Source organism: Haliotis rubra, unplaced genomic scaffold (assembly GCF_003918875.1).
Source record: "Haliotis rubra isolate DU_JTF1 unplaced genomic scaffold, ASM391887v1 Scf79, whole genome shotgun sequence".
Lineage (NCBI taxonomy): Eukaryota > Metazoa > Mollusca > Gastropoda > Lepetellida > Haliotidae > Haliotis > Haliotis rubra.
In genome coordinates this window covers 1,161,588-1,180,825 of record NW_025767512.1, presented here as the reverse complement: position 1 = coordinate 1,180,825, position 19,238 = coordinate 1,161,588, and the positions used below count along the sequence as shown (strand labels likewise).

General features: G+C 40.9%; 1 protein-coding gene across 2 annotated transcripts in view; it reads right to left on the bottom strand.

Annotated features, from left to right (window-relative positions):
- Window positions 1-19,238, bottom strand: part of LOC124261114 (5-hydroxytryptamine receptor 4-like) — an 83,691-nt gene that overhangs the window by 53,074 nt on the left and 11,379 nt on the right. Inside the window, exon 1 of one of the 2 annotated variants that reach the window (XM_046695432.1) lies at window positions 11,549-11,714. The exons of the other annotated variant lie outside the window; for it this stretch is intronic. The gene's annotated coding sequence lies outside the window, so the exon portion shown is untranslated. Of the gene's footprint in view, window positions 1-11,548; window positions 11,715-19,238 lie in introns of those variants that run through there. 2 annotated transcript variants of the gene reach the window in all.

The following is a 19,238-nucleotide window of genomic DNA, read 5'->3' as shown; positions in this document are numbered from 1 at the left end:
GGGAAAGTTGAAACAAACCTTCTTGTTATACAACCTTAAAGATAGTGTTTGTCATTCAGATTCTTTATGCATGGTTTTAACTATGAAACGGATGAGGCGGTTTTGCTTCTTTACTCTGTCTAAATTTCAATTTTATTACACATGATCTATGTCATATTAATTCACTCGCTAGGACTCGGTTCGAATTTACACCTAGATATACAATATTATAAAAAGTTTATTCTTCTTGCACATCCCCAATGTCACGTATATAGACCGTAAGTAAACAAAGGTGCGCTAAGAATAAGCGCGCTTTTTGTTGTATGTAGATGTCAGGTGTTAAAGCCGTCAATGTGAGTAAGACATGGTGCTAAAAAGTTCTGTAAACAACCAGTGAACCTCGTTTCAAGCACATCTGTCACTTGTAAACCCATTCCTGCCACAAAATAAGCAAAGCAGTTCCTGCCTGCAGCACACATAAAGAATGTGTTATGGAACCAAATTTATTAATAAAATGGTTTATATACGCCGTGGGAGGTTACCAAATGTCTTACTTAGCGTATTTGTGGAAAGGTCGAAACATCAAGAATCAAAATATGGTAGTCGATGTTACACTGTCTACGCTACGCTACCTAGCCACTTACCTACCTAACGAACTACCCATCTACCCAACTACCAACCTTCCTACCTACCTACCTACCTACATGTACCTACCAACCCTCCTGACTCGTGTAGATTCAGGTTAGAATTGGTCTTCAGCAACGCATGCTTGTAGTAAGAGTCGACTAAGCGGATCGGGTGGTCAGTCTCGCTGACTTGGTTGACACATGTCATCGTATCTCAAATACGTAGATCAAGGCTAATGCTGTTGATCACTGGACTGTCTGGTCTAGACTTGATTATTTACAGATCACCGCCATATAGGTGAAAGTTTGCTGAGTGCGGTGTAAAACTAAACTCACTCACCCTTCTACCTACATGCCTACCTACTCCCCCTTCCCTCCCTACATCCCACCCTAATTACCTATCTACCTGCCAAGGATGTCTTCTACCTGCCTGCCTACCTACCTACCTACCTGACTGCCTACCTACCTACCTACCTACCCAGCCACCCACCCACCCATCCACCCACCTACCTACCCATCTACCCACCTACCTACCTGCCTACCTACCTACTTGCCTACCTGCCTACCCATCTACCCACCTACCTACCTACCCATCCATCCTTCCAACGCACAAAGGAAACCCGACACCAGGTATTCCGACGCTTCGGGTGCCAGTACCACTAAAAACAAAGGTGAGGTGAGGTGAAATTGGGTGTAACGTCGTGCTTGAGAATATTTCGCTCATATGACGATGTGCATGCGTGTGTATGTGTATGTGCGGCTGTTTGTACTAGCCCAGACTGAAGCTGGCTTTATAGTGCTAGCCCACTGAGATACCATGCCGCAGTGAAGCATGAATACCCCACTCAGACACATTATACTGACTCCGAGCCGACCAGTCCTTGTTGTACCCATTAATCCCGAGCGCCAGGCAGGGACCAACAAGTACCATATTTTAACGTCTTTTGGTATGACGCGGTCGGGGATCGAACCCGCGACCTTCCGCTCTCCGGGCGGACGCTCTAACCACTACACAACGGAGGCGGTTTACAAACAAAGGATTGTGGCGATACAAAATCGCTCTGTCCTTGCTAATACAGGTAGGGTAGTCAAGTGGTGAAAGCCTTCGCCCGCCACACTAAAGGTCCAGGTTCGACTCCCTATGCTGTACAGTGCGAGAATCGCGTTCCACGTGCCGTGACACAACTATTTCATAATGTAATGGCGCGTTAATGATTTGATTTTCAGTGACCTATGCACACATGTTCCATCACTAATTTTGCATTTTACGCCGATTTGTTTCGGCAGATAATCGAGACCAGTTATTTACAGACGATTAAGTTCTAATTTAATCACAAATAGACAATCCATGACCACAACGTGTAACTCACAACAGGCATATGCCATATAACATGTTATTAATGCATCAACTGCGGCTGGCGACGGAACCAGCCATGGCAGACCGTCGCCCCTTTTGTGCCCGATATCGATTTGCACGCTCCAGTCATTATCTTTTCAGACTTTAAGTATTAATTCAGATACAATTTGCGAATAAACATTTAGCATCGAAATCAAAGAGAACATGATATTTGAATTATTTGTGAATACGAAGAGGCGTGACGGCGGCTTTTCAAACAGTTTGAATGATTTCATAAAGTTAAAACCGACGTATTCTATTTAATGACCCATGTTTCCGATTCACAAGGGTGGGCAACGTAACGGGTGGTTGGTAAAGATAAAAGGCTACTGACACAAGGATGTTCATATTGTAGTGTTTATCGGGAATCGAAAGCACTACCTCAAAGTTACCTTTACCCTGTCACGTATGATTTTGAAGAATAATATACTGAGAGAAACAAATAAAGGAACACAGGAAAATTTAAGCGTTCCTTTAATATTTTCCTGTTTTTCATCACGAGCTATGAATATCGCTGTGGGAGGAAGTCTGAGAATAAATAAAAGAACACTGCCATGAAGTGGTGTTCCCTTATTTGTTTCTCTCAGTATATCAATTTAATGACAATAAAATTAAGGCTATACTGTCGTTTTAGTAGCTGTATGTTTTGCATGATAACACCATAGTGATATTAAGTGGGTTAGTAGACCTAGGTTCGATTCTGAAGACAACACGTTTTGTAAAAAATGCCGGTAATCTAAACTTGCTAAAATCGTTGTTTGATCCCAATTTGCCACACAGTTTGACTTCACCCTCACTAATGCATCAACTTACTCATCCAGCAAATGACTTTGTATTCAACCACTTTGCCAACGCTCTAGTTAAGCGCAGTGCGATTTGTTCATTCTCCTTAAACTAATTCACTCACTCACTTACTAACCACTTCTCACCCTCACTCACTCTAAACGCCCTCCCGTCAATCCATTCAAACATTCATTCACTAGGTTATCAACCATTTACTCGCCAATTCACTCATTCATCCACTCGCCGATTAACTCATGACTATCTGCTGAAAACGGATGAAGTTGACCTGTATCATAAATTGTAACGTGAATGACGTTAGCTTGCTTTTAAATATATATACATTCTCACTCAAACTCGCCCACTTATCCAAACATTCAACGACCCAGCTCTCATTCCCCACTCACTCTCTCTCACCAACTCGCCCACTTATCCAAACATTCAACGACGCATCTCTCATTCCCCACTCACTCTCTCTCCAACTCGCCCACTTATCCAAACATTCAACGACCCAGCTCTCATCCCCCACTCACTCTCTCTCCAACTCGACCACTTATCCAAACATTCAACGACCCAGCTCTCATTCCCCACTCACTCTCTTACCAACTCGCCCACTTACCCAAACATTGAACGACGCATCTTTCATTCCTCACTCACTCTCTTTCTCTCTCCAACTCGCCCACTTATCCAAACCTTCAACGACGCATCTCTCATTCCCCACTCACTCTCTCGCTCCAACTCGCCCACTTATCTAAACCTTCAACGACCCAGCTGCCATTCCTCACTCACTCTCTCGCTCCAACTCGCCCACTTATCCAAACATTCAACGACGCATCTCTCATTCCCACTCACTCTCTCTCCAACTCGCCCACTTATCCAAACATTGAACGACACATCTCTCATTCCCCACTCACTCTCTCACCAACTCGCCCACTTATCCAAACATATAACGACCCAGCTCTCATTCCCCACTCACTCTCTCACCAACTCGCCCACTTATCCAAACCTTCAACGACCCATCCATCATTCCCCACTCACTCTCTCTCCAACTCGCCCACTGATCCAAACATTGAACGACACGCTCTCTCATTCCCCACTCACTCTCTCACCAACTCCCCTTATCCAAACATATAACTCATTCCCTCACTCACTCTCTCACCAACTCGCCCACTTATCCAAACATATAACGACCCAGCTCTCATTCCCCACTCACTCTCTCACCAACTCGCCCACTTATCCAAACCTTCAACGACCCATCCATCATTCCCCACTCACTCTCTCCAACTCGCCCACTTATCCAAACATTCAACGACCCAGCTCTCATTCCCCACTCACTCTCTCACCAACTCGCCCACTTATCCAAACATATAACGACCCAGCTCTCATTCCCCACTCACTCTCTCACCAACTCGCCCACTTATCCAAACCTTCAACGACCCATCCATCATTCCCCACTCACTCTCTCTCCAACTCGCCCACTTATCCAAACATTTCAACGACCTTATCCATCTCTCATTTCCACTCACTCTCTCTCACCAACTCGCCCACTTATCCAAACATTTAACGACGCATCTCATTCCCCACTCACTCTCTCTCCAACTCGCCCACTTATCCAAACATTCAACGACCCATCTCTCATTCCCCACTCACTCTCTCCAACTCGCCCACTCATCTTATCCAAACATTCAACGACCCAGCTCTCATTCCCCACTCACTCTCTCTCCAACTCGCCCACTTATCCAAACATTGAACGACGCATCTCTCATTCCTCACTCACTCTCTCTCCAACTCGCCCACTTATCCAAACATTCAACGACGCATCTCTCATTCCCCACTCCACTCACTCTCTCTCCAACTCGCCCACTTATCCAAACCTTCAACGACGCTCTCTCATTCACTCACTCCTCTCTCCAACTCGCCCACTTATCCAAACATTCAACGACGCATCTCTCATTTCCCCACTCACTCTCTCCAACTCGCCCACTTATCCAAACATTCAACGACGCATCTCTCATTTCACTCTCTCTCACCAACTCGCCCACTTATCCAAACATTCAACGACCCATCTCTCATTCCCCACTCACTCTCTCACCAACTCGCCCACTTATCCAAACATTCAACGACCCATCCTCATTCCACTCTCTCTCTCTCCAACTCGCCCACTGATCCAAACATTGAACGACACATCTCTCATTCCCCACTCACTCTCTCACCAACTCGCCCACTTATCCAAACATATAACGACCCAGCTCTCATTCCCCACTCACTCTCTCACCAACTCGCCCACTTATCCAAACATATAACGACCCAGCTCTCATTCCCCACTCACTCTCTCACCAACTCGCCCACTTATCCAAACCTTCAACGACCCATCCATCATTCCCCACTCACTCTCTCTCTCCAACTCGCCCACTTATCCAAACATTCAACGACCCAGCTCTCATTTCCCACTCACTCTCTCACCAACTCGCCCACTTATCCAAACATTTAACGACGCATCTCACATCCCCCACTCACTCTCTCTCCAACTCGCCCACTTATCCAAACATTCAACGACCCAGCTCTCATTCCCCACTCACTCTCTCTCCAACTCGCCCACTTATCCAAACATTCAACGACCCAGCTCTCATTCCCCACTCACTCTCTCTTCAACTCGCCCACTTATCCAAACATTCAACGACGCATCTCTCAACTTCCCACTTATCCTCTCAACGACCCAGCTCTCTTCACTCTCTCTCTCCAACTCGCCCACTTATCCAAACATTCAACGACGCATCCCCACTCACTCTCACTTATCCAAACATTCCCATCTCTCACTCTCTCTCTCCAACTCGCCCGCTTATCCAAACATTCAACGACGCATCTCTCATTCCCCACTCACTCTCTCTCCAACTCGCCCGCTTATCCAAACATTCAACGACGCATCTCTCATTCCCCACTCACTCTCTCTCCAACTCGCCCACTTATCCAAACATTCAACGACGCATCTCTCATTCCACTCACTCTCTCTCCAACTCGCCCACTTATCCAAACATTCAACGACGCATCTCTCATTCCCACTCACTCTCTCTCCAACTCGCCCACTTATCCAAACCTTCAACGACGCATCTCTGATTCCCCACTCACTCTCTCTCATCTATATTGCGGAACGATATTAATGAGACCGGCTTGCCTCCCAGAGCGAGGGGAGCCCTGAGCAGCTCCAGCGTCCCACGCCTCGGTAACGTTATCCCCCTAAAGAGGCCGTGTGCCTGGCGACTACATCAACATCGCGTGTTGTAACAGTCGATCCAATAATCATTTGAAATTGTCAGACAGAACTGATAAATGTTTGAAGACAAATAGAGCCAGAAGACCGTGACGTTATTATACTTGCATAGACCGAGTCGTCCCACGAAGAAAAACAACCTTATGCAATTTCCGAAGTTCTTTCAAGGAACACGTGGGTAAAAAGATAAACCGCTCGTACAAGATTAGTTATAGTGGTCCATATGGTGCAATGGTTGTGTTTCAAGATTAAAATGAATCTGCGATGTCGCCAAATTTCCACAACAGATTTACTCAAGTAACACGGCCTACATAATCAACACCCTCATCACGATCAACACAATCAACATGACCGACACAACCACACAATCACGATCAACACAACCAACATGACCGACACAACCAACACAATCACGATCACCACAAACAGCACACTCAAGACAAATAACACCATCACCACAACCGGCACAACCAACTCAATCATCACACATTCACCAAAATCAACACAATTAACACAATCGCCATTATCAAACATTATCAACACAACCAAAACATTCAACACGTTCAACGCAAGGGGCGGCGGGGTAGCCTAGTGGTTAAAGCGTTCACTCGTCACGCCGAAGACCCGGGTTCGATTCACCACATGGGTACATTGTGTGAAGCCCATTTCTAGTGTCCCCCACCGTGATGTTGCAGGAATATTGCTATAAGCGGCGTAAAACTAAACTCACTCACTCATTCAATACTACCAGCACCTGCAGTGCAATCAAAACAAACATGTCAACACAATCAACACAATCAGCACAACCAAAACAACAATCATCAACACAATCATCACTATCGACATTTTCCAACATCACCAACCAGAGCACAAAGCACACACCCAGAACAGTCATTACAACCATCAAAACCGACAACTCCACAACAAGCACAATCGGTACAAATAACATGTTTAACACAATAAAAACAATCAACACAATCAACACAATGTGGCCACAGACGTATGAAACAACTCAGCTGCAGCTCCGATTCAAATCATGCCATTTTGTTCCCACCAGAAATAAGGTCGTTGACCGTACGATCCCCTCCATCCGTCAGGTATTGACCACTACGTAACTAAGGACCACTGGAAATTCTAAATCGAGAAATAGAGAAACAATTCCCCGAATCTTTTGATCCAAGGTAGCTAAGTTCGCTATCATTACCAACTCAAAGTCATGAATAGTCTCAACGCGTGAGTGAAAAGGACACATGTTAAGACATCAAGGTGTAGTGATGTTTTGATGACCAGTCAAAGCCACCGTATTTCTTCTAATAAGGCCCCGGTCAGCTCCAGCTAACGATGGACACCCTATTAAATTTGAATGAGAGAGGTAGCCTGGTTTAACGCCGTTTTCAGAATTCTTTAAGGTATATCACGGTGCATAAGCTTCATTGAAGGGGCAGCCAGATGTCAGATGGTTATCGTTTCGTTAAACTCACGTGTGTGTGTGAGAGTACGCCGCTTATTGCAATATTCCAGCAATATCACGTTGAGGGACACCAGATATGGGCTTCACACAGTATACCCATATGAAGAATCGAACCCGAGTCTTCGGAGTGACGAGCGAACGCTTTAACCACCAGGCTATCCCACCAACCCTTTAATGTCACTAACGCATGTATGATGCAGGAACAGGGATTCGAACCCATGATCACATTTTCCTTGGAGGCTGAAGGGAGGCAACTCTGCAACGTAAACAGTGCTGAGCCTCCCGTGCCCACTATTTTTGAATGCAGTAAAGGTTCTCAACTAAAGTCCCATATCCTGACTTCTGGTTTCAGATACAGACTCAGGACACCTAAAGAGCCGATCTCGTAAAAATGCCAGACGTCAACTCAAAGGAGTTACACAAGTGTTCGGGCTCTTAAAGACAGTCATCGACTCCCAGGAAGACCTAAACTAACACGTGGTCAAAAAACTTTCCAGCATTTCCTTTTCTGATCACGTCATCAACAGAGCAATGTGACCAATTGTATCTCGCAAAACAAACAACTGAGTAGACAGTGTCTAGACCATGTGTCTTCATTGCCCAAAACCACAGTCATGACGTTTTTTGAAATACCGGTCAATGAGTACCTTAGATAGACGAAATATGGTAGTTTAACATGTCAGATGCTGAAACAAATCCCCCGCGCCTTCCTGCGCCCAACCCTGCCATTACCATGCCATGCGGACGATTATAACACCCTCGAACACCATGAAGTAACGGTATTACGTACTCGACTAAGGAAGACCTGATAATCAGGTTTATACGCGTTCATACCGACAAACAGAAACGGAATCATCATGTGAATTCCACGGGGCTTTCAGCATGCTATAACTACAGCACCACAGGGTATTTCGTGCAGGCGTTTCACACCGACGGGTCATGGCCTGTTACGGGATATGACTGAAGGTCTCTGAAGAGTCGTGGCGATAGCTTGGCATCGGCAAAACCTCTAAAACTATAATCTTTGGTGTAATATCAGAAAGGCTGATGTCACGGAGAGTCAATAATGTGGCTTCCCAAATGTTCATGTGCAAAATGGGGAAAACCGCAGAGCGGATATGACACTTATGATGCTTCAGCCATATTGCCCTGTTGATTTATGGTTGGGTGAGCACTGTTTGGGCATTATTTGTTGCTCATTTGGGGGCTACTATGGCAATCGGCAATATAATAATGTGGAAATGTCCCTGAACATACATGGCATCTGAAGTCAGTCTAAGCAACATTGTTTACAATATTCGAAGTTAACATATGATATATTGTTTCTGAATTACTTGATGGATATGTACTAGATTGTCATATTGCTCAGGAAATTAGGAGTGAATTAAAACAACATGATCCTTGATATTCATTGTCAGTATATGCAACATTCATCGTTCCTATTATTCGCGGTCAATAAATACGTCTTAGTTCTTGATATTCCGAGTTTATACATTCAACTTTGTCTCTGACATTTGTAGTCAAGACATTCCATTTTGTAATGTTAATAGTCAAAAGTAATATTTGCAGACTTTCACCTCTCATGCATGGTCAGCTGTTCCCGGTATTCATGGTCAATAAATGGAACATTGTTGTTGATATTCATGGTCAATAAATGGAGCATTGTTCCTGATATTCATAGTCAATAAATGAAACATTGTTATTGATATTCATTGTCAATAAATGTAACATTGTTGTTGATATTCATGGTCATTAAAAAAAACATTGATCCTGATATTCATGGTCAATAAATGAAACATTGTTCCTGATATTCATGGTCGATAAATGCAAAACTGTTCTTGATATTCATGGCCAATAAAAGCAACATTGTTCCTGATATTCATGGTCAATAAATGCAGCATTGTTTCTTGATATTCATGGTCAATAAATGAAACATTCTTCCTGATATTCATGGTCAATAAATGAAACATTGTTTCTGATATTCATGGTTAATAAATGCAAAATTGTTCTTGATATTCATGGTCAATAAATAAAACATTGTTCCTGGTATTCATGGTCAATAAATAAAACATTGTTCCTGGTATTCATGGTCAACAAATAAAACATTGTTTCTGGTATTCATGGTCAATAAATAAAACATTGTTTCTGATATTCATGGTCAATAAATAAAACATTGTTTCTGGTATTCATGGTCAATAAATAAAACATTGTTCCTGATATTCATGGTCAACAAATAAAACATTGTTTCTGATATTCATGGCAATAAATGCAAAATTGTTCATGATATTCATGGTCAATAAATAAAACATAAAACAAGACATCTAATATTGCTCCAGTATTCAAAGCCAGTGAATGCAACATTGGTCGTGATATTTGGAATATATGTATCTAATTTTGTTTTTGATACTGATGGTAAACAAAAACATTGTTCTTGATATTCATAGCATATATTGTCCCTAATTTTCGAAGTGAAAACACATTGATCATGTTACTTGGAGAAAATATAAGCAAAATTCTTCCTGATATTCATAGTAAACTTATTCCCGATATTCATATTCAATGTATATAACATCGTTTCTGATATTCATATTCAATGTATATAACATTGTTTCTGATATTCATATTCAATGTATATAACATCGTTTCTGATATTCATATTCAATGTATATAACATCGTTTCTGATATTCATTTAACTGATATTCATATTCAATGTATATAACATCGTTTCTGATATTCATATTCAATGTATATAACATCGTTTCTGATATTCATATTCAATGTATATAACATCGTTTCTGATATTCATATTCAATGTATATAACATCGTTTCTGATATTCATATTCAATGTATATAACATCGTTTCTGATATTCATATTCAATGTATATAACATTGTTTCTGATATTCATATTCAATGTATATAACATTGTTTCTGATATTCATATTCAATGTATATAAGATCGTTTCTGATATTCATATTCAATTCAATGTATACACATTGATATTCATTTCTGATCATTCATACAACATTCAATGTTCAGTGTATACAACATTGTTATAGATCAGTGTATACAACATTGTTACAGATATTCATGTTCAGTGTATACAACATTGTTATAGATATTCATGTTCAATGTATACAACATTGTTACAGATATTCATGTTCAGTGTATACAACATTGTTACAGATATTCATATTCAATGTATATCACATCGTTACACATATTCATATTCGATGTATACAACATTGTTATAGATATTCATGTTCAGTGTATACAACATTGTTACAGATATTCATGTTCAATGTATACAACATTGTTACAGATATTCATATTCAATGTATACAACATTGTTACAGATACATGTATTCATATTCGATGTATATAACATTGTTACAGATATTCATATTCGATGTATACAACATTGTTACAGATATTCATATTCAATGTATACAACATTGTTACAGATATTCATGTTCAATGTATACAACATTGTTACAGATATTCATATTCAATGTATACAACATTGTTACAGATATTCATATTCGATGTGTACAACATTATTCCCTATGCTCATGTTCATTAAATGCGGCATTTTTCATGATATCCGAAGTCAATACATTCTGTTTATTCGGAGGCAATACATGCAACAATGATGGTGATATGTGGAGTAAATATAATCACCATTGTCCACAGTCAGTTGATTCACTATTGTCCATAATATTCGGACTCAATAATGCAATATTGACGATGATATTAAGCATCCCCATATATATAAGTGACAATACTCACACAATTTGAAAAAATTATAAGCAACACACACACACACACAACACACACACACACACACACTAATATGTACTGGGGACACCGATCGGCATAGCAATCGAGTGTATTCAGAAGGAAACACTGGGTATTTTATGATCAAAATGTCTGACAAGTATGAATATTCTATAAGCCCCGAAACTCAAGTGTATATCTGAAACGCAACTTGGCAATGCGCCATTACCTAACACTTTGGGTACTCACACTGTTAATCACTGGCTTGCCTGGTCCACGTCTGATCACCTTATCACATGAATATCAACGTTTCCCAATCGTGTAGCTCTAACTGATGTATGACGTGTCACATGATTGTTTGGCCCAGACTCCGCTATTTAAAGAGATCGGCATGAGGATGACATATTGCCGAGTCATATGTTAACTAGTCTATAACATTCAAAAACACTCGCATAATTGCCTGATCTCAGGATAGTTATGCAGTTGACAACAAAAGATGGACTAAATTGAATAGATCAAACGCATATGTCTGTCGACATCTGAAGATATTCCTTATTTCAACTTCATTGTTGTCTTGTCCTAATGTGTAAGAACTTTACAAATGCACCCAGTCAGCCAATGAGTGACGGGCAGCGTCTAACCGAATGCACATTTTGTGATTAAGATAAAACAAGTTTCATTCTAACATTAAAGGCGATATACGCCCAGCATGCACACCTGTTTGTGCGAACGATTGTTCGTACAACTGCGTAGTTATTACTCAACGGATGTTACCATTCCGTGCCTCCTTCAACCGTGAGTACACACAACCGACGTACAACCGACGCACAACCGACATACAACCGACACACAACCGACATACAACCGACATACAACCTACATACAAACAACCGACATACAACAGACACACAACCGACATACAACCGACGCACAACCGACATACAACCGACGCACAACCGACATACAACCTACAGACAAACAACCGACATACAACAGACACACAACCGACATACAACAGACACACAACCGACATACAACCGACACACAACCGAAATACAACCGACACACAACCGACGTACAACCGACGATGATAGCCCATTTATCAGATATAACAGTTTAGTAGAGAAGGCTTATAAACACATGTGAGGTTACCCCATTGTGATAATGGATCAGCCCTAATCGACTTACTCTTCTGACACACAGACAGACAGACATATTGCTTACTATAGTCTCACCTCGTTACAGTCATTTTGATAAAAACGTACATGAATGGCATATACCTGATATCAACTAAACATAACTTAAGACAATGTAAGCGTAAACATAACAAGCCACTCTGTACAGAGGTATGGGAGACTTTAAATATATAAGATCTAAAAAAAACATTCAAATCTTAAGAACTGACATGACAAATGTTTTTGAATTCCGTTTGGAAATGGAATTTTAGAAACTGATTGCGCAGACTACTGTTTCGTTTTCTTCGCTTTGTGCCAATACATGCATCTAAAGGCATCTATGTGCATCACAATGTGATATCTGTGTCGATACATGACCTCTTGAATTGATATCTGTGTCGATACATGACCTCTTGAATTGATATCTGTGTCGATACATGACCTCCTGAATTGATATCTGTGTCGATACATGACCCCCTGAATTGATATCTGTGTCGATACATGACCTCTTGAATTGATATCTGTGTCGATACATGACCTCCTGAATTGATATCTGTGTCGATACATGACCTCTTGAATTGATATCTGTGTCGATACATGACCTCTTGAATTGATATCTGTGTCGATACATGACCTCCTGAATTGATATCTGTGTCGATACATGACCTCTTGAATTGATATCTGTGTCGATACATGACCTCTTGAATTGATATCTGTGTCGATACATGACCTCTTGAATTGATATCTGTGTCGATACATGACCCCCTGAATTGATATCTGTGTCGATACATGACCTCTTGAATTGATATCTGTGTCGATACATGACCCCCTGAATTGATATCTGTGTCGATACATGACCTCTTGAATTGATATCTGTGTCGATACATGACCTCCTGAATTGATATCTGTGTCGATACATGACCTCTTGAATTGATATCTGTGTCGATACATGACCTCTTGAATTGATATCTGTGTCGATACATGATCCCTGAATTGATATCTGTGTCGATACATGACCCCTGAATTGATATCTGTGTCGATACATGACCTCTTGAATTGATATCTGTGTCGATACATGACCTCCTGAATTGATATCTGTGTCGATACATGACCCCCTGAATTGATATCTGTGTCGATACATGACCTCTTGAATTGATATCTGTGTCGATACATGACCTCCTGAATTGATATCTGTGTCGATACATGTCTGAATTGATATCTGTGTCGATACATGACCTCTTGAATTGATATCTGTGTCGATACATGACCTCCTGAATTGATATCTGTGTCGATACATGACCTCCTGAATTGATATCTGTGTCGATACATGACCTCTTGAATTGATATCTGTGTCGATACATGACCTCCTGAATTGATATCTGTGTCGATACATGACCTCCTGAATTGATATCTGTGTCGATACATGACCTCTTGAATTGATATCTGTGTCGATACATGACCTCTTGAATTGATATCTGTGTCGATACATGACCTCTTGAATTGATATCTGTGTCGATACATGACCTCCTGAATTGATATCTGTGTCGATACATGACCTCTTGAATTGATATCTGTGTCGATACATGACCTCCTGAATTGATACATGACCTCCTGAATTGATATCTGTGTCGATACATGACCTCCTTGAATTGATATCTGTGTCGATACATGGTCTCACAATCTGATACCGGTGTCGACGCATAACTCGATTTAGGGCGCATTATCGACAGAATTACTAAAAGATTTATACATGTGAACATATACCGATACAGTGATTTATTTATTGTTACTTAAGATTTGCATCAAAGTATCGCGGGGGACAAGAGTCAACCATCAGCCATAACCACTTAAAACATATGTGCATAGTTACCTCCCTTAGTCGACCCAAGGATCCTCTGGGTACAAAACAACCTTAGCGCTAAGACTATCGTAAGTCTATATTAAGGTATGGGAGTTACGGTTACCTAAGCACTAACATTGCTTTGTACAAAGGCACCCAGGGCCCTTATTCTCGAAACGTTCGTAGCCCTAAGAATTCTTATCTTTGATCGTAGCCAATGTGTTAAGAATGGGCTTAAGAAGTTCGTAGGGCTACGAACGTTTCGAGAATAGCTAGCCTGGTCTTTGGTTTCAAGGCAAGAAACGCCTCGATTCTAACTATTGCTAGGCTGTGTAAAAGTAGTGGTAATTTGGAACCATACTTCCATAAGTTCCCTAAGGAATCCAATAATATTGCCTGAGAATTAGGAAGTTCCGATGATTCGTGAGTGGGATAACAGTAACAATTCCGATAGTGTTCCCATATCGTTTATGACTTCTGTAAATGTTCGTATTCTCAATATTCTGTGATTTCACAGGATGAAGTGAACGAGTGGTGACCGTATTGTAAATGGCAGCGCCCTTCGTTGTACAGAGTTGCGTACCCTAGGCAGGCCAGGATGCTATAATATTTCGTTGGAATCTAAGATTTTCCCTGATTTTGTTACTCGCACATGGATTTCATTAATATATTTGTTCAATAATAATCCGAATTAAATAGGAATGCAGTACAATACCACCTAACAATGGTCGGAAAATGAATCGGTACCACATTAGTCCAAAAAACTCTTGGTAATGCCAGCAATAAATGGTTAATGTTGTTTTTGTCATTAATCTAGTAATGGGCACCATTGCACAGGCAGGTTTGGATAAATTATTCATTATCTTCTGCGCCGAAACCGTCATTAATCTCAAAAAGTTGTAAACATTTTGATAACAGAAATAACTTTTTATCAATTCATCAAATTCAACTATTACCTTTCACGTCTCCAGGGAGGTACAGAATACTTTAGACAACTCTACAAAAGAGTTCTGAACACACCTGTAAATGACTCCAAAGACTGATATGGTGAGTGAGTTTAGTTTTACGCCGCACTCAGCAATATTCCAGCTATATGGCGGCGGTCTGTAAATAATCGAGTCTGGACCAGGCAATTCAGTGATCAACAGCATGAGCATCAATCTACGCAACTGGGATACGATGACATGTGTCAACCAAGCCAGCGAGCCTCACCACCCGATTCCGTTAGTCGCCTCTTACGACAAGCATGGGTGACTGAAGATCAATTCTAACCCGGATCTTCACGGGTCGCTGATACGGTATCAACTAAAGATCACACAAAGGAATTCGACAGTGTTAATCTATTAACCTGCAGTTTGTTTCAGAAGACAATGCGGTCTTCATGGTCCCGTTGTCTAAGGCGCTTGTTCGAGTTCGAATCCCTGATTATGTTGGACAATCAATAACATAGCTGTGGTCACCAAAGCGATAAGCAAGAACACCCTCATCACTTCGGACTCCCTTCCTACATTAAGCTGAAATGGCGTGATATAACCTGACGTACAAAAGAAAGACTTAGTATACATCTGGTGTTTGGGTATATTTTCCAAATAACAAAGTAAAAGTGTTACAAGTTATATGTACACGACGGCTGTAACTAATGAGTCACAATCAAAATAATGTCCAAAATATTTACGTTGTTTTTCGAAAATATACTTCAGACACAGAGTATTCAGCTTTAACCGCCCGGCTACACCATCGGCCCCCAGAGCCCTGTGTGTACTTTCTTTTGAACGTCAGTTTATGTAAAGTATAATAGGCCGTCTCGCTCATGTCAAGTCACTCTTACTGTAATCCTTTTGTTGAGCTGGAATGACTTTACGCCATGTGTAGCTATAATCCTTCTGTTGAGTTGGAATGACTTTACGCCATGTTTAGCTATTGAAACCTTCTGTTGAGTTGGAATGACTTTACGCCATGTTTAGCTATAATCCTTCTGTTGAGTTGGAATGACTTTACGCAATGTTTAGCTATATAGTCAGGTAGGATGGGTACAGCATTCAAGTCCCGTGGAAGTTTTGTGATGAAAGCAAGACATTGTGTTTTTGTATTCATCAGACATGCTAGTTAAATAAAAAGTTTGGTTCCAAGCTGAAATATGGTGCAAATAGTACTTTTGAGCACTGTACAAAGTGGTTGTGGAAAAAGTTGCTAAAAGGTCAGAAGGTCATATTGGGAGAGTTGAATATTTAAAGTTTGAGGTTATTAACTTTATCCAAGTGTGTTTCTCTATTTCATGAAATATTTTATTGAAAGAAAACCCCAAAATATATTTTTTGAATTAAAAAAACATATATAATGAACACTCCCACTCTCAAGATGGCGGCTAGCAGACGAATTTAATCAGATGTAGATTTTGTGCATTTTGTAAGTATATGATTGCTTCATTTCATCAACTCAATGTAAATCAAGTTAGTAAAGAACAGTTATGTATGAAACAAAATAGAGATGTTTATTTTTGTTTGGTGAGACTGTCAGTAAGGGAGCAGTCCTTATTTCAAAATGTAGTATGTCAATATCAGATTATGATTTATCAATTTCTTATTATTACGCTTGAAGTTTTTCTTCTAAAAGCAGAGTTCTTTGAAAATAGATAAGAATATAATGAAATGATGGGGAGGAAACACTATTTTCTGCTTCACACTCTCTCAATTAAATCCCTTGAAATAATTTTCAAATCATCAGATCGAATAACTTTCTAAAATGGTTATAATCTTTGAAACAAAAGGTATCCAAATAAATGTGGGGAGAATTTTGTTATCAGCAGGATAGGAGAAGACACGGAGTCCATATTTAGCTTGTTTGACTTTAGGGATAACAAGAAGGTGTTGATTCCTGATCTGACAGATCTAGATGGTGCATAAGCCTTAAGAAGATCTGAGAGTTAGACTGGAGCCGTGTTAGTCATGCACTGGTATTCGAGACATAATAGTTTGAAGGAGATTCTTTGTTTCACGGGCAGCCAATGAAGGTCCTTAACAGTTGGTGTGATGTGCTTTTTGCTGGTGATCTTGGAGGTAATGCGAGCAGCTAAATTCTGTATGTATTGGAGTTGGTCAGTGACACAAGATAGAGATCCGGCCAAAAAGGTTGTTACAGTAGACTAGGCTGAGGCAGAGAGTATTTGAGGCATCTTTGGTAAGAACGTCCTGGCCTTGCTGATATTGTGGAGATGGGAGTAGCAAGTTTTAGTAACATACTTGACGTGTACTGTCATACTTAGATCTTGATCGATGACAACACCCAGATCCTTGACAGTGGAAGAAAGAGGAATGGTTGCTCCACAGACACACACACTAGTAATGTCACACTACTTGTGTTTTCCAGCCTGTCCCAGAAGAATGGACTCTGTTTTCTCTTAATTTAATTTCAAGGCATTTGATGACATCCATGAATATCTTCTGGCAACAGTCTGATGTCTGACAGAGAGACGCTCTATAGCTGACGTGGTCAAGATTAAGGTTTGCTACAACAGAGCCAAGTGGAACAGTGTAGAGGGTGAAGAGGATCGGACCAAGCACGGATCCTTGAGGGACTCCGCACTCCAAAGCCTAAATGCGGTTGACACAGACTCACGAACAACAACGGTTTGAGTTCTGTCCTGTAGATAAGATGCCAGCCAGGATAAAGCTGAATCCATGTTCTGTATCAAGTCTTTTGAGGAGTCACTGAGTGATCAATCGTGTCAAAGGCACTGCTTAGGCCAAGTAATGTGAGCAGTTCCACTCGTCCTGTGTCAATACCACATCGTAGGTCATTCGGGATCTTCAGCAGAGCCGTCTCTGTGCTGTGGTGTGCTCTGCAGGCTGATAGGAACACCTCATAGAGGTTATGCCAGAAAAGGTGGCCCATGAGACGACTGGAGACTGCACATTCACTGAATTTGGATATAAATGCTAAGTTTGAAACAGGCCTGTAGTTTTTTTATCCTCCTAATCAAGGCTTGATTTCTTCAGATGTGGCCTAACTAGACCTGACTTGAGTACACTTGGGGCATAACCAGATGAAGTAGAAGAGTTAATAATCATAACTAATGTTGGTAAATGTCAGTGAAACTATCAATATGAGTAAGAGGCGTGCCATCAAACATTTTGGAGGAATATCAGCTTCATCTACAGCCGCAGAAGACGAATTCTTGTCATGAATGTTCTTGGATCTTTTGTAGAAATAATCCGAAAATGTCTGTGCTATTACTTCATTGTCATCAGATAGCGGAAGTGTCGATTCAAAGTGTTTACGCAAGATACTGAACTAAAGTTTGAACAGCAACTTTGGACTTGACTCGTTGGCTTCAATCTTAGAATTAAGATGTTGATTTGTCTGATGACCGTTGTTGAGTGATTTTTGGCTGAAATATACATTTGGCGATGAATCTCCAGGAAAGATTGTTTTCCATCTGCGTTCTGCTTTCCTCTTGTCTTTTTCGCTTGTCGAACTTCAGGTGTGAAGTCCCAAGCAGATGTTTTAGTGACTGGTATGACTCTATCCTTAACTGGTGCATGTTTGTTTATGTAGCAGCTCAGATAGAACTCTATTGTATAGCAGAACGAGACACTCAGCATCAGATGGTGGCTCAAGTATAAGGTCTGAGTTTAGCAAATTGTCTTTAAAAGTATCCATATCCAGGAAGCGCATGTTCCTACAGCGAGTAATCTTCACATTTGGACTGGGTAATGAGAGGTCCAAGCTCATAAAGATATGGAAATGGTCAGAAAGCTGTAGATCCTATACAGGTACACAACTGACACACGCGTCTGAAGCACGGGTAACTATCCAGTCCAGAGTGTGTCCACCTCTGTGGCTTGCCTCGGACACAAGTTGTACACAGTTGTGGACTTCAAGGAGATTAATTATTCGTTTAGTGTCATGGTTATCCTTGTTGTCA